This window comes from Camelus ferus, chromosome 25 (genome assembly GCF_009834535.1).
Source record: "Camelus ferus isolate YT-003-E chromosome 25, BCGSAC_Cfer_1.0, whole genome shotgun sequence".
NCBI classification, from domain to species: domain Eukaryota; kingdom Metazoa; phylum Chordata; class Mammalia; order Artiodactyla; family Camelidae; genus Camelus; species Camelus ferus.
This window is the reverse complement of record NC_045720.1, coordinates 6,860,426-6,881,709: the sequence shown is the minus strand read 5'-3', so window position 1 is coordinate 6,881,709 and position 21,284 is coordinate 6,860,426. Positions and strand designations below refer to the sequence as shown.

Below are 21,284 nucleotides of genomic sequence, written 5' to 3'. Positions count from 1 at the left end.
TTTACTTTTTTTTTTTTTTTAATGGAGGTACTGGGGATTGAACCCAGGACCTTGTGCATGCTAAGCATGTGCTCTACCACTGAGCTATACCCTCCTCTCTTGGATGATACCATTTTTAAGTGCTTACTAACACTTTTTCAAATTAAGCCCTTTGTACTGAAAAGCTCAGTTAATCCTCGCAACGGTCGTGAGATATGTGCACTATTATTTGCATCACTTGCGGATGAGTAAGTGGAGGGTTGCAGAGATTAAATAATCATAGTAGAGTGCAGCCTGAGTGAGAAACAAAATTCCTAAGTGGGCTCTTTTGAAGCCCAGGACTAACACAGTTCACTTCAACAGTGTTTACAGAGCCTCTTTTGTGCTGTGCAAGCATGTCCTCTGCCCTGGCAGGGACAGCAGTACACTCTTGGGCTCTGTTCGTAAGAAGCCCCCTGTGTGAGGAAGGGGACACAGGCATACCAGTAAGAACCACACCACTCTGTACCCAGTGGGAGATGGCACATATCCACGTGGGTGGTTTCTCAATCTAAACTCCTGACCAGCACAAGACGATCATGGAGAGTGAGGTCTAGAACTGAGGCTGTCAGGAGAGATCACTTTGCAGAGGGGACGGGTGACCCAGAAGCAGGAAGGTGCAGGGGCAGAATCAGAAGATGATGGTGAGACGCCCTAGAAAAGCCTGGTGTCAGTGCTAGGACGTCCAGAGCAGGGCTGCTGGCCAGGCTGTGGGATGACAGTGGGGTAGGGGGCAGGAATTCTGGGTGTGGGAACCAGGGATGACAGGGCTGATGCCGAGAACAGAGGAAGCTGAGGGGGCAGCCCCGACAGCCCCTTTGGGGTGCTGCTGTACCCCCACCCCATCCCTCATGGCCCAGGGACTGAGGAAGCCAGCCCTGTGGGTCTAAAGAAGAAACCTGGACAGCAAGCAGGTGTCCTCAACAGGCTGGGAAAGCTGTTCGTGAATGGGCACCCTCCCTCTCTGAAAGGGGTCCTGAGAATGAGTGGATTTCTGAATTTGGAGCCCAAATGCTGAGTTCTAGCTGCTCTGCCGGGGACATGTTATCATCAACAGCAGCTGCTGTGTGCTGAATCTGGACAACGCTAATGTTCCCTGCACATGATTTCATTCAGTCTGCACAGCCGGCCTCTGAGGGCGGTGGTCTCGAGCCCACTTCACAGATGTGGAAATTGAGGCTCTGAAAGAGTTATATCATTTGCCCCAGGCCATGCACTTAGAAATTGGCAGAGGTGTGATTCAAAGCCAGGGCTTTCTTTCTCTTCCCTATCCAGCCTGAGTGGGCTCTAGAAGGATGTGCCCCCATCTCAGGACCACAAGGGGAGGGACAGTGGGGCTCACTGGTCTGTCCTGCTGCGGCCGTGGTCATCCACGGCTCCCCAGTTCTCTCAGTGACCAGACTGGGAATCTCCAGGTGGCTTTCAATTTCTAATCTCTCAGCATCCGAGTACGAACAGCTCTCAAACCCCAGAGAGATAAAGTCACCAGTCCTTCTCACCCTGGAGCAACGCAGAGACTCCCCCGTGGGCTACCTGTGAGATGCTAGGCCTCTGCCTCCCACCTGCTGCACACTCCGCTCATTGGTTTGCCTGAAATGTGGGTCTGGCTAAGTCTCGTTCTGCACGCAGGGAAAGTCACTGTGATCAGACCTCACGACTGAAAGAAGGCAGGGCGGTTAGGATCCACCCGGTTGGCACCTGGATATTTTCCTCTCTTGCTCCTCCCACCAATCGCACGCTGGGGACGTGCCCCTGCTCTGTCTGTGGGTTCCCCCCGGAACTGCCCCCTGTGTACTGTCTCTCCCATCCTCCCACTCGTCTTCCAGCATGAAGACCATCTGCTCTCTGGGTCTTTCTCCCACACCCTGCTCCTGCTTGATTCATCCCAAATCACAGCTGGAAAGCTGGGTGGTGGTGTCCCCAGAGCACACGTGGGGAAACGGAGGCCCAAGAGATAACGAAAAGTGGCCCGTGCTTCGCCCTGACCCTCGCTGACCCCTCCGCCTCTGAGGCCTCCGGGACACGAGGTGCCCCCTTGGCCTTCCTGTTGGGTACCTGGATTTGCCTTCAGAGGAGGGAGATGCTGGCAGGCTGGGCGGCCTCCCCGGGGCCTGATGGGCACAGTTGCATGTCTGCTGGAACCAGGAGGAATCGTGAAACACGAAAGGGCTTTTTTCTAGGCAACCACAGCCTAACTAAGGAGGCATCACTAGGTACTTTTGGACAAGATTTTGTGGATGAAGGGAAATAAGGGAGGAAGAAGAAAATAAGAGAGGGACAGAGGGAAGGAAGGAAGGAAAGAAAGAAGGAGGGAAAGGAGGGAAATGAGGGAAGAAAACCTGTACTGAAAATGAAAACCTTGGGCAGGAGGCCACACTGGCGTCATGCAGAGGCGGTCTGCGGTGAATGTAACCAGAGTGCCACCTTTAACTGTCCTATTTATAGCCTTTTCAAGTATGGTTTAGTGAAGGAGTTTAGTATGGTTTGATTCAGTAGTGGTGTCTCCTGGGCAGAAACTCAGAAAGGATGGAAGGGCAGAGAGATAGAAGGGCATAAAAATGCATGCAGACTTGCTCAGAGTGGGGGTCTAAAAGAGACTGTGTGTTTGGGGGTGTTTCTGGGACACAGGTGTACACGATGGGGATCATGAGCACAGGAGGCCTGGGCAGCGGTTCATCTAGGAGACCTGGCACCAGGGTCCACGCACTGGAAGTTCGTCTCTAGGACAGACTGAGCTGCCCGAGTCGGGCAGGAAAGCCCGCAGTGAAAGCAGGCCATGGCAGCCTTGAACATGGGGCTGGCTTCTCACTGAGGCTCCGCCTGCTAAGGCTGAGGAATCACACCGGTCAGTCCTCCAGCTGAGCTGTCTTAGAGATGAAAAATCGGGCAGGGAATGTCTAAAATATCACATCCCAAGTCTCAGGTGGACCGTGTCTACCACTGGTGTCCAGGGGCCACACTGTACCTTCTCAAGCCCAGGGAACTTTCCCAGCCTTAAATGTAGACAGCTCCAGAGACCCTCACCCTACCACCTCCTCTAGGAAGCCCTCCAGGGTTGGAAGCTCTGTGTGAGGAAGAGCTTTCTAGTCCACAGAGGTGCCCGGAAGTCAAAAGGCCACTGTGTGGGGCACAGATCCGGTTCTCACTGGCAGCATTCAAGCAGATGCAGGATAACAACACGCTTGAGTCAAAGTGAGGAAACCTAACTCGCGAGAGGCTGAGTAAGGGATTTCTAAACTTGAAAGATGATGATCATAGCACGTACTCAGCAAGCACTGATACGGGAGGCACTCTGCAGGGCCCTGGTCTAAACACGTTCCAAATATTAACTCACTTAGACTCCACCAGGAGGTAGGTACTATTATTATCCATATTTTATAGATGAGGTAATGGAGGCACAGAGAGCTTATGTAACTCACTCAAGGTCACACAGCAAGGAAGTGGCAAAGCAGGACTGTATTGAGTGAAGCAACGAATGACTCGGTAGATGGATACTTGAAGTCTTGGAGGAGAGGAAGGCTGAACAAGGGCACTGCTAAGGATCTTTGCAAATGCTAGGATTTTACAGTGCTTTCCGATTTCATGCTCTTTTACACATGCTGCCTCTGTAACTTGTTATCATTCAGCCGACGCACACACAGCTTCCTCTCAGCCCCTCCTATAACGGTCACAGCTTATGACACCAAGGCTCACACCCAGAGAAAAAGAGAAACCCCTTTACTCCACCCCAGGGGCAGGTCCCTGACGATGCAGAGGCATTCCGATATTCAAAACTGTCCCCAAAGCCAGTTCGTCTTGTTCTCCTTGTTTGGATGTTTGGTATTGTATAGACATCAGCTTAATTTATACAATCCTGTAGTTCATGGATGATTTTTGCTTAGTTCAGTTTGTTTCCTGTCATAGGTTTGAGACAGAAAAACAGAAGCAGCATTTACACTGGAGCCAGTTCTTCAAACCATTCTGAAACTTGAAATTTCTCCTAGGTGGTGGTGCACAGCCTGCCTTCTAACCTCTCCTTTTCGTTTTAATTTCCTTTTTTTTGCTGAAAGACTGACGTTTAAAATTTAAAGAATATGCTTTAGAAACAACCAATTAAGACATTCTTGTTTGCGGCAGCTAATGTTTCCCAAGCAACAGTCTTTATTCAACAAACTCTCCACCAGGTGGTAGGATTAACAGGGTTTTCAAGTAACAGGAAGAACAACACAGCTTTCTCTCCATTGTGAAGATGTTATTAAGAGGGAATTTTTGGATGCTGCAACAGCGACTTTTACTGCTCATTTTTCTTGAAGCAGACTGCCCCAGAGACACCTGTCTAGGGATCTGGTAGGTGTCCAAGCCTGATGACAAACTTTATACTAAGCTTCCAGCTCACAGTCCTTCCTCAATCCCCAGGCACCATGGAGATCTCTGAATTGCATCTATGCAGATGAGCCAAAGGATGAGAGCTTGCAGTCAGCAAGGCAGGGATGCACGTGTCGATCTGAGAATCCAGCCAGACGACCACGGGCTGAATACACCCATCCAACCAGCCCCAAACAGTGAATCGGGGAAAAGGCCTGGAATCTGAGCCTTTGGCCAATAGCATGGGGAGAAAAATTAAAACCTCCTTCCAAAAAGGATGTTACAGAACTTGGGTCCATTTGTACCACGCATCAGGTTGGATGGCACACCTCCTGGGCTACTTGGGGACAGACACCCAGTGTAATGTGTTTGACAGCTGCACCTCTTAGGGAGGCAGCCCCACCCTTCCCAGTTCCCCTGATCTAGAGACACAGGGTCATCCTGACAATTACACAGCACACGGCCTGAGATCTCTGGCTTCGGGCAGAAATGGGATAGTTATGAATTCTGGTTCTGCCACTTTCTAGCTAGCTGTGTGACCTTGGGCAAGTGGCTTACCTTCTCTGAGCCTGTTTCCACATTTGTAAAATGGGATTAGTTTTTTAAGAAAAAGCACAAACAGTGACTTTACAGGGCTGTTGTAAAGACTAGGGATCTAATAATTAACTCTAACGAGGGAAAGTGTACACCCTGGCCCAGTGGAGGTGGAGGTGCTGATGGGCACAAGGAAGCCCAGAGAGCAGGCTCCACAGGTAAACTCTCGGGTTAACTAGAAAATCCATCAACTGAAACCTTTAAAAACCGTCAACTGTAGCCTTTAAAGTCCTGCTCAAGCACAGAGCACACACTGTAACCCCTCTGCTCACGGACAGTTAATCACTTCACCTCCTCCCCCCAAACGTGCGGGCATCTTCCCTGCTCCCTGAGGGTCTGCAGGCTGTTTCTCTCCTCTCTCCTTTCTCACAAACCCCGTTCCTGCCTTTGTTCTCTGACTTCGACTCCATGTCCTAGCTGATTTTCTGTCTTATGAGAGAAAATGATTTACAAGCCAAAAAACGAAGTATCAGGGAAATTCCCGAGTGAAACGTCTGACTGGTTGGTTGACGGCTCCTCTCCGGAGGTGCCACTATGACCTGCCTACCTGGGTCTAGGACGCCTGCCCCGCAGCGAGTCTCCCCCGGAGGGCGGCTTGCCAATGCTCAGGCTGGTTCTCAGTCAGGTCTGTTTCTGGCTGCGGTCCCTCCGCACCTACTTCACACGAACCGTGAAGGGCAGTTGTGGTCGCTGTTTGCGAGGTGCTGTGCTGTGTTAGATTGTGCTGTGCGGCGTCATATTGTCACAGTGATAAAGCTTCGGCCTCCTAAGTTGACGCTAGGATCTAAGGAGGAGGCTGAGACTTCGTTTATGCGTTTTTTCGGCCTCTGTTCTCAGAGTCAACCAAGCAGATGGAGGGAGCAGGGGGTGAGGTGGAGAAAGCAAGACCCTGAGGGGCTGGGATGCAGGGAGGTGGCTCCACCAGGGTCAGAGGCCCTTTCCTAAGCAAGTGCCAGGTGTGGACCAGATCACCTGACTGAGCGTCAGCTGCCTCACTCGTACAGTTCAGGACAGGAAGGGTGGATGGGGGGGGGGCGGTTCTCAGGGGTGAGTGAAGGCGGAAGATGTGATGGGGCTGCGAGGTGGCTGGAAGTGTGGGCTGCTTCCTTCCTCAGGAGTTACCAACTTTACATAAAGGTAATTCTAGGCACTGCAGGGGCGACCTGTGACCTTGGGCAAGTCACTCCCTCTGCAAAATGGGAGGACCCCCAACCCAGTATAGCACATGGAGGAGTCAAACTGAGGTCCAAACAGGGTCAGACCTGCAGATGCCAATGGCTGTGTGCACTGAGGCAGGTTTCAGAGGGTATTTTAGCTCTGAGACCACTGAGAGTTCCCCGAGGCTCTAGGCAAACCACAGGGAGACAGAATGCAGCCCTTCATTACTCGGCCAAATTCAGGGGATTTATTCTGGGCTCCAGTCTAGTCTTCCAAGGAAAAACATTTTTGGCTTTTTTTTTTTTTTTTTAATTTTCTCTCCTTTCCACTGAGCCTTTTATTTCTGAAAAGGTACATGCCCAATTAGATGGATTTTCGTCTTTTATGTGGAGTTGTTTTAGGCTTTTGGAGCATGAAACAATATTTTGGAGTCATTCCACTCTCTCAGTGAGAGAAGTAGCTGGGTTTGCTTTGGTCGTGTTTTTTTGGTTGGGTTTTTCTCAAGAGCCCTCTGCTAAGTAAATATGCACGAAGGGAATTTTTAGTCACTCCGGTCTGTTAGTTCAGTACGAATTCAAATGGATTTTTTTTTAATGCAGCAAAATCTATCACAATGATAACTATGTAGGTTTGATTTTTTTAAGGTATCTGGTGAAAGTCAGAGAAAGTATTTTCTTGTCACATCCAAGTGTGGACCTCCCAGAAGTCATTTGCAACCTCTTTTTTTAATGCTGACAAATAATTTGGAACTAATGTTCTTTTCTTCTCAATTTCTCTGTATTACTGTAAATGATTTTTAATTTGTATTTTATATTCTCCTAAGGGTTCCAGAATCAGACCTAATTAGATAGCTTTTAAGTATTTTAGAGAATAACTATGTTTATATATATATATATATATATATATACACACACACATATATACACACACACATACATACATACACACAGATAGTCACACAGACACACACACACATAGAGGCAAAAGAAATGGTCTAAACATCCCCAGATGTTCTTGGAAGGAAAAACCCCTTAACATAGAATATTCAAATAGGATTCTTTGATAATTGAATATTGAATAGGCTAAAAGGATGTGGTGGAGCTCAGCCCACCCCTATACCAACATGTCTGAATCTTGACCTTTTCAGGAATAAAAGCTAAAATTTGTCAGGTGACTCTTGCATATCTTTCTTTTTTTAATTAAAAAAATAACATTTTTTAGTGGAGGTACTGGGGATTGAACCAAGGACTTCGTGCATGCTAAGCATGCGCTCTACCCCTGAGCTGCACCCACCCCTCTCTTGTGTATCTTTCACATCAACTGTCCAAAACACCATCGCCTGGACAAAGGAGGAAACGGAGACACAGAAAAGGTAAGTAATTTGATCACTGAGTAATAGGTGATAAACCTGGGAATGAAACCTTAATACTTGGGTTATTCTGTTTCTCTCAAGATGCTACTAAAAATAGCGTAAGGATTTCATAACATCTAACACCCGACACACTTGTATTAGTGTGGACAGAGCATGACAGGTTCAAACTCGGGCTTCCACCGGCCGTGCAGCCTTGGGCAAGGAGTTCCTCTTCCGCCTCCAGCTTCCTCCCTGTCCTCTGGGATTCCTGTGTCATCACAGAAGATGACAGGCTTTTACCTGCTCCCCTCCAGGCCTGCTCCCGGCTGTCTCCACCCTGTCTTGACCTTGAGAGGCTCCAACAAGGAAGCCCTTGACCTCTGGCTGCTGGGTGGGCTCAGCTCTTGGCATAGGGATTGTGGGGGGCAGGCAGAACCGAGCGAGGTGGGAGAGCGTATCCTCCTGGCCCTCTCCTGCCAGGGGTCAGGAGGCCCTTTCTAAAAATTAAGTGTATCAGCTCCTGATGCCACCCTTTCCTGGTTCCCCTCCCCCACCCCTCCCTTTGCCTCTTCTTGGGGGATGGGAGTGGTGGGGCGTGGTCACTGGGCCCAGGTACTGTCACATCCCATGCTGATTTACCTAAATACCACTCCCAGCTCTGTAAACACTCTCTTAAACTCTCCACTCAGCTTGAGTTCATATGTTTTCTACTGGAACACAGAAGGATCTGAAGTTTAAAATACTTGCCACAATACTGGGCACACGCTAACCATTTAATAAAAAGTAAATGCTGCTTAATTTATAAGCAGTAAGGCCTGTTCACATGCCCCATCCTGTCTTGGGGGATTTATATTGCCATCTAGTTGAGGAAATGGAAACTCGGGATAAGTGATGTACCCAAGGTCACGGGGCAGGAGCAGGACCAGGACCGAGGAGGTCCCCCTGCCCAGAGGAAATATCCTGACATCGGAGCCACCTCATTGCCCCAGTGCTGACCACGACAGAGTCCACTCCAGGGCCTTCAGCCTCCACACATGCCACGCCCCCTGCTGACCAGCCAAGCCACACAGGAGGGACTCAGGGCAGAGAGCATCTCCCTCCCCCAACCCAGGTGTCCCTGCTCCTGGTACCTCTCTGGGTCATGCCGTAGGAGAAAAGAAACTTTAAAACTTCATACAACTTGCAGGAAGGAGAAAAGAATGTTACTACTCCAACCCAACCATTCCACCTCACTCCTGCCAGGGTGGGTTATTAACCAACCATGTACCATTAAAACCAGCCTTGTGTTTCACGTGTTTTTCCAAGAGCTTTCCAAAACTTAACACCTGCAGTCAACCCTGCTAGTCCCACATGCTCTGTCCAGCCAGCACATCCTCTTACAACTCTCTGGAACCAGACTCTTCAGTGGGATCCCAGGAGGCTCCAGGAGCATGGTCCCAGCTGCAGTCCTCTCTCACATACACTCTAATTTCATCCTCACAGGGGCCCACATCCTGAGGGACAACTGCCCACCGCATCTTGAATCTGGCCCATAAGGGGTGCAGGGCTTGCCCGAGCTCACACAGCTGGACCACGGCGGCACTTCCAACCCCACACCACCTGCCATTGAATCGCACTCTCCCAAATCAGCTATTTCAATCGGAGCTGAAGTATAAGGACAAATACTAAAGACAAAGCGTTGAATTTTATTTTTTTGAAACCAAAGCAAAGCAGCCACTCTCATTTTTTCCATGCCATCACTCTGAAACCCAGAGCCCTCGGAGGATCGCAGGGTTCAGGGACCTCTGGCTGAGTGACAATGATGAATCCCACAGAAGCAAACCGGAGATCAGGATGTAGTACAGGAACCGGGGGCCAAAGCACCGAACCCCTAAAATCCCCAGTTCCCTCACCTCTGCAGAACCATGCACAAGAGACCTACAGCCAATCTGTTCTTTTACTTTATTTTTCTTGCACGCAGACCACTTTGATTAGACATCAATTCTACGCATTCAAGAAAATACCTTTGCTCTCCTGTAGTCTGACTGATGTCTAGAAGAATTCCCCAAGTTACCCAGGGGTTGTTTCCTCAACGGACCCTTCTGTGGGTCCCCCAAGGCAGAGGAATCCATTCCCTCCCCTGTCCCAACCCTGCCTGAGCACATGCATATTTCTGCTCTAGTGCAAACAGCACTGTAGGGTAACTGTACGTCCACACGCACCTCCCCTGACACCATGACCTCTGGGGGTGGGGGACGCAGACCAAATATGTGTCCTTCCATCTCTACACTTCCAGCACCTTGCATGGTGCCTGGAACAGAAGAATTTCCTAATAAATGTTGATTCAACCAAAATCTAAACCATCCAACCAACAATACCACCTAAAGAAATGAGAGAACCCCAGGCTTTGCCGGTCTCCAATAAAGAAACAGAGACAGAAGCGTATGGAAAAGAGTGGGCTTGGGAGGGAAAACCTGGAGGACTAATTAATCTATTTAAAGCTTGAGACTAGCCAGCATTCTAGATCAGCTCTGTCACCAAAGGTCCCTGTGACTTCTCCACCAGGCCTCAGGATTTGTGAGTAAAATGAAAGAGTTGTACAAAATTTCTAAAAACATCTTCTCAGCTCTTACCGTGGGGACCTCCTGGAGAGGTCGCCGTGGTTCCTATTTGCAGTAGGCATCTTTGGGGCGTCCTCACAGAAGTCACCTCAACTCTGTCAGGTTTCAGACCCCAGAGTCTGACATTTCTGGGCCCCGTCTCCATAGCCAGGCGGAGAATTTCTGGAGAATGACCTGGCTGACTGAGCGTGGGCTCCTCAAGGTTCCGTGAGTGAGAGTAAACCTGGGGTGGGGTGGGCTGTCTGTGATACTGGGGTGTCTGTGATGCTGGGATGTCTGGACAGTTCTGAGGATGGAACTGGAGGCAAAGCAAATGTGGGGAGGGCGGGGGCGGCTGTCTTCACAAAGAAAGCCTCTAAGGGCCCCAAGGGGACACAGGCAGAATTCCAAGCCCCTCATTTCACAGAGAGTGAAACTGAGACCCAGAGCCTGAAACAGTTTGGGTGCGTGGCCAAGCAATTAAATGTTGGCCCCGGAGCTAGAACACAAGCTCTCGCCAGGGCCCAAGGCTGGGCTCCTGGAACCAGATTAGAGCAGGAGAGAGCGCCCAGATCCTCTGGTCTGCGAGGGGGCACTGAAGGTTCCACATGGTTTTGCAATGGAACCAAGTGTATGGAAGCCTTACTGGAGAATAATTCTTTGTGACCAGGCCAGCTCTTCCACCCGCCTGTGGCATGTGTGTGCAGATATGCACGTAGGACTCCCTGGGAAGTGGTCTCAGGATGAGATGACTGGTGGATTTTATTTCTCCCTTTCTTGGATGTTTTTTGTGGTGTGAGATGGGGCCCAGGAGAAGGTTAAGGTTTAGATCCTATAAGGCAAAGTCTTGTCCAAATATGACTCCTTTGGTCAGCAGCCTGCTACACAGCAATGGACTCAGGCAAGGTTAACTGACCAGAAGATGAAAAGAGGCCCCTTCCTGAGGGGCTGTCCACAGCTTACCTCCAGGGGATGCTCCTGGGGCTGGTGGTGGAGCGGGAAGCTGGAGACTCATCTGGCACAAAGCCCCATGCACTCCTGAGGCTCCAGGACCTCCAAAGGACCCTCACTGCCAGACCCACAGATGAACCCACCCCACCAAAACTGGAGCACAAAGGCTCTGGTGGTCAGTTCCGGGAAGGTCCCCGACTTCAGGAGAGGTGCTGGCCAGCCCAACCCCGGAGTGCCGGCCTTTGCCTCCAAGTGGAAACACAGTCTTGAGGTCAGCAGGAGGCTGCTTACATGCTAACTGGTGCCTGCTAAAGCTGAGCTTAAAGGATGAGAACCCGCACCCCCTAAAGAAACCCTCGGCTATCACTTCAGGCCACACTTCCTGTTTCCTTCCTCTTAGCCCAGGGCTCCAAGGAGGTGCTGCCCCCGCCAGTGGAGCAAAGCTGAAGGAAGAAACTGCTGGGGCCCAGGCCCTGGCCTTGTCCCAGCTGTAAACCTGAACAGTAGATAGGGGCCTAGTAAAACTCAGGGACAGCAAGTTCCTGCCCATGCAGGGTTGTTCAAAGGTTGGCGAAGGGGCTCCCTACTTATTCTGATATTTATTCAGCAAAATACATTTTTTATGTGATGAAATTTCTCTCCACATATACGGTGTGTGACCATATGTGCGTATATACACATATGGTCACATACACACAATTTATACAGTATTTATTTTGTGTAACATATTTGTAATGTTGTAGTAATGACACCATCTTACACATATGGAAACAGACTCGGAGAGATTTCATCTCACTCCAAAGTCAGAGAGAGATGATGGGAGACTAGAAAGGCTCCCCACTCTGCCCCCAGACCTGGGCATGTCACGGTGAATTCGGGTCGGTCTTTTCAGCCAACAGCAGGATTTCAGAAAACGGGCGGGCCATTGTTTTGGGGAGGAGGAACCAGAAGTGTGAGGAGGGCAGTGAGCGACCCCTAAGCACCCAGCCGCTGGTGCCTCTTCCCCGCGTCGGAATCAAGCGGCAGTTTCCACGGAAGCCGGTAGGGGGCAGTGTACCTTGCCTTTTTCGAACCTCCGGACAGCTCTCCCGCAGCTCCCGAGAAAGCAGCCCAGGCGGATCCGCCTGCAGCTTCGAGAAACAGCCCATCTTTGAGCCCAGCACTTAGTAGGTGCGCAAGGTATGTCTAGAAACCAAAAGGGCTTGACCGGGTAGACGGATGTGAATTAAATAGTAAACGTGAGGAGAAAGAGGGAAGGGATGTCCAGACCCCGGCCAGCCCCTTCCCCCGTAGAGGAATTTTCAAACAGCCTTTGCAACCTACTGTGTGCCAGGCACGACAGCTGGACAACGTCGTTCACCGCCTATCTCATTTTTCCCGCTGCCAACACATACACACACACACACACACACACACACAGCCGCAGAGCGGGAGTGGATGCTCGCTATCTCCCTGAGGAACCATCTCGGCACAAATCCGCGTGGCGTGGGGCCCTTGGGGGGGGGGTGATCTGGAAGAGGCGAGGAGTTCCCCGGCCGTGGGCACGTGAAAGCCAGGAGGATGACTGATGCGGTAACGCAGCGAGGAGGTTACTGTCCTCAGGGTCAAGGCTGTTTCCCTCTTTGGGACACAGAGCCCGCGAGACGCAGTGACACGCCCAGCCCCCACCCACTCGCACGCTTCTGGGCGAGCTGGTGTCCACTCGCCCAGCGCCCGCACCGAGCCTGGCGCGTGCTAGGCGCTGGCTGGGACCCTCGGGTAGGAGGGAGAGGAGACTCGGTCTCTAGCAGACGAGAGGAACCCGGACGATCCCAACACGTTTCCCAGGAGACCCGGCCGCGGGGTAAGGCGAAGGTGCCCCGGGGGCATAACTGCCCAGCTGGGGCGCAGCCTCAATCCTCATCTCAAATTCAGCCGCGCTTCCTCCCGCAAGGTCAACCACAAACACACTCACGCTCAGTGAAAGAAGGAGCTGAAAGTTGCGCCACTGTCCCGATTCCGAATCTGGCTGTACCCACACGGCTCCCCGCTCCTGCGCTCTCCCAAGGAGCGGCCCCTGCCCCGCGCAGGTCGCACACCCGAGACGCAGACAAGTTGCTAACTTTTGTCAGATTATTTCGCGGCAGCTGCGGCGCCTAACGGGACTGGGGCGGACTCAAGAGTTTCGAGTTGCCACCAGCACCACCCCCGCCACGCTCCGCTTCGCCCACCCCAGGCCCTCCCTGCCCACCACGCCACGTCCAGCTGCCTCGTCCCGGGTGCCAACCTCTCCACCATATCCGGAGCAACGCGGGCCGGCGGTGTCCCCGGGAGTTATGGCCACCTCCCAGATCTGCGCCTGCTCGCAGCGGATTTGGAAGCTGGCTCCGGATACCATCCCGCGGCCGCCAGACCGGATCACTTGGTGGCCTCCGCGCGCCCCCACACTCCCCAGGCTCCGCTCTAAAGAGCCAGAGCCCTGCCGCCTGGTGGGGTCTCATCCCACCCGCGGCCCCTCTGGCGGCTCCACCTTTAGGCGGCCCCGACCCGAGAGATGCAGGCCGGCGCCGGGTGCAATGTCACTGGGGCCACCGCAGGGACCGCTGCCCCAGACCCAGGGTAGGCTCCCCGTTGGGCTCCTGGCAGCTCTTCCTGAAACCACTGAAGACCCCTGAGCCCGACCCTCCTGACCGACCTTCGTCCTCTCCCCAAAACCCCGGCGGCGCTGCTGCTAAGAGGTCTCCCTACGAGTGTCTTCCTCCCTCCCGGCGCCCGGGGTCTTCAATCTACTTCCACCCTCCTGTCACACCCTCCTGGATCCTTCCCCACCACTTCTGTCCCCGGCTCCGGGCAATCACTCCTCCACTCAGAGAACACACACGGAACTGCCCGAGCCCCAACTCCGGCGGACGCAGCCCCCTGCGCACCCCCGGCCCCGCGCGCTCACTCACCGTGGCTAGAGACACGCGGAAGTTTCCGGGGCTTGAGGCGATGAGAGGACTCGGAGAAGAATAAAAGGTGGGTGTCCGGGATACTCGCCCCCTTCCCAGCTCACATAGCCCTTTCCTTCTCTCTCTCCTCCTCCTCTTCCTCGCCGTCCTCCTCTTCCTCCTCCCTCTGGTCTTTGTCTTTGCAAAGTGTCGAAACTGTCTGGCATAGTGGAGCTCCGCCGGCGGAGGCTGGAGCCGGGGAAGCGGGGAGGCGGGGTGAGGATGGGAGCGGTCTCGGGAACACCTTCCCCCGGGTGTAACGGGAGGGGGAGGCGGGCCGGCCGGGGAGGGGCCCGCCGGGGCCGAGGGCTGGGGCGCGCCAGAGCGGGGCGGGCGTCTCCGCTGCGCGCGGCCCTCCCCTTCCTCCGCCCAGTGCCCGCCCCTCGCTGCCCTGCGCTCCCCCACACACACACCCCCCCCGCCCCGGCCCCCCTCCCGCCCGGACTCGGCTCGGCTTTCCCCTGGCTCCGGGCTGCCTGCGAGCCCAAGATAGAGCTCCGAGCCACGTGGACTGCTGCCCGCTCGGCGGAGGCCCGGCCCGGGAGACACCAGAGGCGGCGCGGGGACCGGATCGTCGCTCGGAGAGGGGCTCTGCGCGGACAGCTCCACGACACTTCGCGCGGAGGCCGCTGCCTTCAAGCTGGCAGAGCAGGGAAGAGCGGCCAGGTGGCCCGGGGCCCCGTGGGGTCAGCCCCGCGGAGGAGGTGACGGGCGCCCACCGAGAGGATGTGGCGGTGCTCCGAAGAGCCCGAATCGGGTGCACGGTAGCGGGAAGGGGCCGATCCCCCTGCCGGTGGCTGGGCTAAGCCACCGACTTCCTCTAAGGGAGCGGGATTGGCGGTGGGATTTAGGGAGACGGAGGGGAGGAGCGGAGATGGAGCAATGGTGAGGCCCCGGCCGGGGCCCAACTCTGAGCCGCTGAGCGGCCACCGCAGCCCGGCCCCCGCCCCGGCCCGCCTGCCCGCCGCGGTATTTTCCTCCCAGATGGAGAGGCTGCAACGCCGTCCAGAGCTGGGCAAGCTCGCGGCAGCTGGACCCCAGGCAGGGGCCAGCTCCAAGGCTGCCTGGGGCTGGGGCTTAGGGGACCGGGCCCCCTTTCGGGGTCAGCATTGCGGGGTTTTATTGCCCTTCCTCCTTTACAGGGAAATAGGGACGGTGGAGACATCTTGCTCAGTGGCAGAATGCCAGTCTTAGAGGCTTAAGAGCAGCACGCACGATTTTAGAGGCATTACCGAAAAAAATTTGGTTTTACAGCTCTTATTTCCTTATTAGGACTTTCCCTCTTTCTCAATTTTTCTGAGAAATCCTAAGAGGAGAGAGGCACAGCTTGACCTAGGGGCCAGTTAATTCTTCCAGCTTCCACTGCCCCAGTAGGAGAGGTCAGCCTTCTGCTGTGGAAGTGGAGAGAGCTTCTTAACCCATCACTCGTCGGAGGGATGTGTGGTACCTGCTTCAGACCAGGACCAGCTGCCCCAGGCTTGGTTCACACCCTGCACTGCCCCTCACCGGATGTGTGATCTTAGGCTACTTCCAGAATCCCTAAGCTTACTAGCTCGGTGCCTCAGTTTCTTGCCCTGTGGAAATGGACTTAAGACTAGCTGTCTTGAAATGTTGCTGTGATGAGTAAATGAATTCAGACATGTTCAATCCTAAAAACTGTACAGAGCCTACAGTAAGTGCTCAAGAAAAGTGAGTTGTGCCAATGGCAGACTCCTCTAGCACCAGGTTCCTGCCCACAGCTGGGGGAGGCCTGTCCCAGAGGGTGAGGTGGCCATGTTGGAAATTCCCCAGGGACTTGGGGGAGCAAAGGAGAGCTATTCAGAGAAGTAGAAGAGATAACAATGAAAAGGGGCAGGGGAGAGAGTGAGACAGTTCACTACTAGGAGGGGAGCAGAGATGTGCAATGGGCCATAGTCGGGGGAGAGGGGCAGGGGAGCCAAAACAAAAAGCATGTGGATCTGCAAGAATTCTTCAAGGAGCCCTGCCAGTCTGCACCAGGGACCTGCCGCCTGTCTTAAGTTTCCCACCCTCCGTGAGTTTGAGAGGAAAATTTTGGGTGTTTCACGACCGATTCTGAGACCTCTTGCCTGATCCCATTCGTTTTTGTTTCATTTCTAGAAGGGGGTAGAGGTGAACCTTTTGGTCTGCCTGGAAGCATCTTGTGCACTTTGCTCTTTCTGATAAGTGAATCAGGATGTTTACCACACTTGCCGCTCCCCAAAATCCTTTAGTGTGTGGAATGAGGGAAGCAGAGACGGTTCCTGGGAGCATCAGCTACTACTCTCCCTGCAGAAGCATCTTCCAGCCAAGGGAACCTTCTGACATAGACCTCTCAGATTCAGCACCTGGGGGCGTGGCTCAGAGCATCATCTGGGTCCAAATTATCATCCAAAATACAAGAGTGGTCATCTTGCTGTCCTCACAGGGACAACTGCCTGCAGTGCCCTGTTGATTTTCGTGATTATATAGTTGGTGGCTTTTGCCTTCTGATTTGACTCAGCTAGCTGTGGACAGGGAATGCGTTGGGTTTTGCTCCCTGCTGACCATAGCACCCATCTCATGCCAGTCACATGCTAAATTCTCAATAAAGAGTTCCTGGATGAGTTAATTTTAAAAAGTGTTATTTATTGCAAGCATCAAATAATGTAATGGACAGAAAAACACTTTGAAAAATGGAAAATGCTACAGTCATATCCTCTTATATCCTAGTAGATTCTGGACAGAGGATGAGATTGGGCAAGTTAGTGACTGCAGATCATCCGCTGTTCTGCTTTGCAGCCAAGACTCAAAAGTCAGTCCTCAGTTTCAGCCCTGGGTTCTTGGCAGTTCCCCTGGATGACTCTACAGTGAGCTGGAAAGTTCTTATTAAGTGACTCTGTGGTGAAACATCCCTAAAATATGACCTTATCGATATAAAAAATGAACAGCAGACATTTTTTCCCCCAGTCGCTGATGGGTTAACCTGGCAAGACTCTTTCTAGCCCCACTTCCTTTCTTTTTACGATATATTTTTCACCAGCTAGCAGAGAAGGCTTCTCTCTCTCGTTCTCCTCTTTTTTTCTAGAGATGTGATATTTTAGGAAAGCACTTCTGATGCCCCAGCCCATTTCCAGGACCCCAGATCTGGGGCTCCATGTCAAAGACGTGTGTCTGCAAACATTCTTCCTTCTCACCCTGAGTGTGTCTCTCAACAAGGCCTGCCGGAGAGCAACTGGTAACAGTCACAACTGGAGTGCCTGCACAGTGAGTTCCCGGGGGAGCTCTGACATTGATTTAACACTCACCACTACCCCACCCTACCCCCACGACGTTTTCAGAGCAACAGCAAAGCTCTCAGTATGAATGGTTAAGGGAATTGATTTCATCTTTTCCCCATGCCCTTTCTTGGCACACCAGAGTGGAAAGATCCTAATGGGTTTGGATGCCATCTGGGTGATTGTGCAGAAAAGGAAAGAGCTGCCTTGCTTGTCGAAGGTGAGTCCAGAGCTGCTGGCCACGTGGTTTTGTTCTGGGTAGCATTTTGCTTCAGGTTCTTGGGGCTGTGAGGCCCTGGCCCAGCTTCCCTTAGATAAAAAGAAGTGATGTGCGCCACTGTGTATAAAACAGACAAACAACAAGGACCTGCTGTATAGCACAGGGAACTGTATTCCATTTCTTTTAAGAATGTATAATGGAAAGAACCTGAAAAGAAAATACATATCTGTATGTATATGTATAACTGAATCACTTTGCTGGGACACTTGGAACTAACGCTGTAAATCAACTACACTTCAATAAAAAATGTTTTTAAAAAAAGAAGTGACGTAAGGATGTACAGACTGACCCTGAAAGTGGAGCCAGGAGGAGGAAGGCAGCCTGTCTCTCTGGCTCTGGCCCCTCTGTCTCTCTTCTTGCCCCCTCCCTTCTCGCTCTGCTCCACTCTCTCCCGGCCCATAGACTTTCTCTGTTAAGTCCTGGGATCGGTCCTGAAAATCTTCTGCGTGTTTGTGGCCCCAGCCCCACCACAGCCGACATCGTGGCAATGGTCGAAATAATCCTATCAGCTTCCCTTCCACTGTTGCCCCACTCTGGATTTAGTTTTTCCAGGAGCGGAGTCTGATTGGCAGACCTCACTCTGTTGGAGGTCAATAACCCAAGTGCCCAGGCAGCAGGTGCTCAGCCTCAGGAGAACCTCATGTCCTTAAACACCTCAAGAGTAAACATGTGGAAGGAGGGCTGTACAGGAGGTTTTGCAATGCGGGGAATGCGGGCCCCATGGTCCTTAAGTCTCCTTCCAACCTTGACAATCTTGAGGCATTCGCGTCAGCAGAGGTGATAAACAGAGCCATACACGACACCAGTCGCATAGATTAGATCCCACTGCTGAGACAGCTGATGAGTCTTGTCCAATCATGACTCTCCTAATCTCTTTGCCAGAATTTGGCTCAGGAATAAGTAGACTGAATCCCTATTTGGATCAACAAGATTGAGAGAAATATACTTGGGTCTTGTAGGAAAGATGTTCTTAAATGTAAGCCCTGGGAAGCTTCTCTTTATTTCCTACTGGACATGAACAAGAAAGTATTTTTTACTCAGTTTCTCTGGAAGACATCCCATGCGCATGAGGGAGCCCAAATTAAAGCTAAATAGATCCAGAGCCCAGATCACACCATGTCTGAAGCCTACCTTCTAGCCTTTCTTTTGTATGTGTCAATACAATTATTTTGTTCAGGCCACTTTAGATCATAGTTCTATTACTTGCAGCCAGTCACTCAATAAACCTGTATGCAACTACAGCCAGGGTTATCTTCCCTAAGTCCCCCTTAAGGAAAGTCACTCCCCCAAGTCACTCCCAAATTAAAACCCTTGAACCTTCAATGGCTCCCATTGCCTTGGGAAGTAAATCCAAACTTCAGAGCCTAGCAATAAAAGTCCTCCTTGATGTGGTCCCAATGTATGTTTCTCACTTGTTTTCCTTCATTGTTCCTCTTTATAAACCCCACATAGCAGACATGACTCAGCCCAGGAGCTCTGGTGAAATTCCGTGTTAGTATGGCCTTGAAATCAACATAGATCTCCATGTGGCTGGGCTGGAGAAGATTTCCCTAACATCCAGCATGGGGCTTTTCAACCCTTGAGATTGCAAAGATCCAGAGATCTAACGCAGGGCCCGGAAGGAGGGAGCTCTGCTTCTTAGCAGCACTCAGTGTACCAGCACAGTCTCCCGCTGCCAAACCCACACAGGACCATGGTTCCTAAACACCCCTGTCCTGCGGTCCAGTGTCCCTGGATGTCTTAGTTTCCTAGGGCTGCCAGAACAAATGACCACAAACTGGGTGGCCAAAAATAGCAGAAATTTATTTTCTCACAGTTCAGGAGGCCAGAAGTCTGAAATCAAGGTGTCAGCAGGATTGGTTCCTTTTGGACGTTCTGAGAGAATCCGTCTCTTGCCTGTCTCCCAGCTTCTGATGGCTTTTGGCAATCCATGGCCTTCCAGCAATCCATGGCCTTCCTTGGCTTGGAGAAGCATCACTTTGGTCCCTGCCCATATCTTCACCTGGATGTGTGTGTGTCTATATATGTCTTCTCCTCTTAGAAGAACACCAGGACTTAGGGCCCACCCTATAGTAGCATAATCTCAGTTTATTTAACTACATGCACAATTAAGATCATTCTGAGGTTCCTGGGGGAACGTGAATTTGGCGGGGGAGGCCCATCCAACCCTCTATAGCAGGGGTGCTCCACCTGCCTGCTCACCCCTCTCGAGAGCTCCACCCTCTACGGAGCGCCAGCTGACCTCCAGCTTCAGAGATCCTTTTGGTCACTTTCCCACCTAGTGTTCTCCACGCCTCTCTCCTTTTCCTATGTAAGTGGATTTCAAAGAAATCCTACTTTTAATTTTCCCTTTGCTAAAAGGTTTTGAAGAAAGGAAATATCCAAGGCATGGCTTGAAATAGGGAAAATGGGAAGAGAGAGGGGACAGAAGCCATGAACTAATATTTAAATAGGGTGTCCTTGAACTTATTTATAAAACAGAAACAGGCTTACAGACAGAAAACAAACTTATGGCGGTGGGGAGGGTGTAGCTCGGTGGTAGAGTGCATGCTTAGCATGCACCGGGTCCTGGGTTCAAACCTAGGACCTCTATTTAAATAAATAACTAAAGCTAATTACCCCCTCCCCCCACAAAACAAACAAACAAAAACCAAACAAACCAAAAATACAATACAGACTTATAGTTGGTGGGGCTTGGGGGGAAGGGGTGGGGGAAATTGGAAGTTCAGGATTTGCAGATACTAACTACTATATATAAAATAGATAAACAACAAGGTCCTACTTTATAACACATATTATAGGATATTTAATATCCTGTAGTAACCCATAATGAAAAAGAATACAAAAAAGGATAAAAAATAAATAAATAGGGTGTCCCGCCGTGCCCGTCACACCTGTGTTCTGCACACATCGCCAGTCCTCTAGAAAACCCACCTCCAGGCTCTGCTTGTGGACTGCTGGTGTCCGAGAAGGCTGTGAATCAGCCTGGCGCCTGCTGTCTCATCGCACGGTTTTCTAGGTAGAGTAGACGGGCTGCCCCCATGTGAAGCTGTTACTGCTATTCTGTTGTTCCCTGTGCAGTTTTTGTCTCCTTCCTTTATGAAACCCTACTGTGTCTTTCTCAGAATCTGTTATTCCTTTGTACATTTGTAGTTTATTTGCATATTAAGCTGCATTTCCAGCCAGATGGAAAGGTCCTGGAGGAAAGGCATGATCATTCACTTTACTCAACAAAAATGTACTGAGCGCCTACTACGTGTCAGACACTGTGCTACAGGCTGGGGACGAGCAGGACACAGCTCCAGTCCTGTTGGAGCCACACTTCGCGGGGGATGGACGGTGTGCTGGGTATTTCACCACACTTGGGCAGCTGTGATAGGCTAACGGGTGGGTGTAGTGAGGTCACTTACGGGTTGTTGGTTTGCAACCTTGGGAACTTCCCAGGTGAAATCTGAAACCAGTGCGATACATGGAAACAAGGAGAGACCAAAGAAAGAGGCAGATACTCCAGATTCATAAGTGGTAGGTTTCACAAGCAGCGAAACTTTCTTATGCGGCTCATTTTGGGCAGCAAGATGAGCAGATCTCTGCATCTGCCTGCCAGAATCTTAAGAGTTTATAGAGAAGCCGTAACGGGGGTCAGTTACCTATGCCATCCTCAGGGACACAACAACGCATGCACTCTCAGGGCTGTGTCCTTGAAAATAGCTCCCACTGTGGGGACGGCGGGCAGAGCTTACGTCCCAGGGACGAGGGAGGGGACGAGGAGCCTTCGATTGCCTGGGT

General features: G+C 51.6%; 1 protein-coding gene and 1 long non-coding RNA gene across 7 annotated transcripts in view; one reads left to right on the top strand and one right to left on the bottom strand.

The window, feature by feature from the left end:
* The window catches only part of ST3GAL1 (ST3 beta-galactoside alpha-2,3-sialyltransferase 1), an 85,932-nt gene extending 71,502 nt beyond the window's left edge, over nt 1-14,430 (bottom strand). For 5 of the 6 annotated variants that reach the window (XM_032467893.1, XM_032467892.1, XM_032467891.1 and 2 more), the window contains exon 1: nt 13,926-14,430. The gene's annotated coding sequence lies outside the window, so the exon portion shown is untranslated. Of the gene's footprint in view, nt 1-12,949; nt 12,969-13,925 lie in introns of those variants that run through there. The other variant, XM_032467895.1, reaches the window with a different exon arrangement.
* LOC116659849 lies at nt 12,665-16,581 on the top strand. The gene is made up of 2 exons (XR_004315205.1): nt 12,665-12,838; nt 12,929-16,581. It is a non-coding gene; the product is annotated as an uncharacterized LOC116659849 (long non-coding RNA).
* The last annotated feature ends 4,703 nt before the right edge of the window (nt 16,582-21,284 follow it).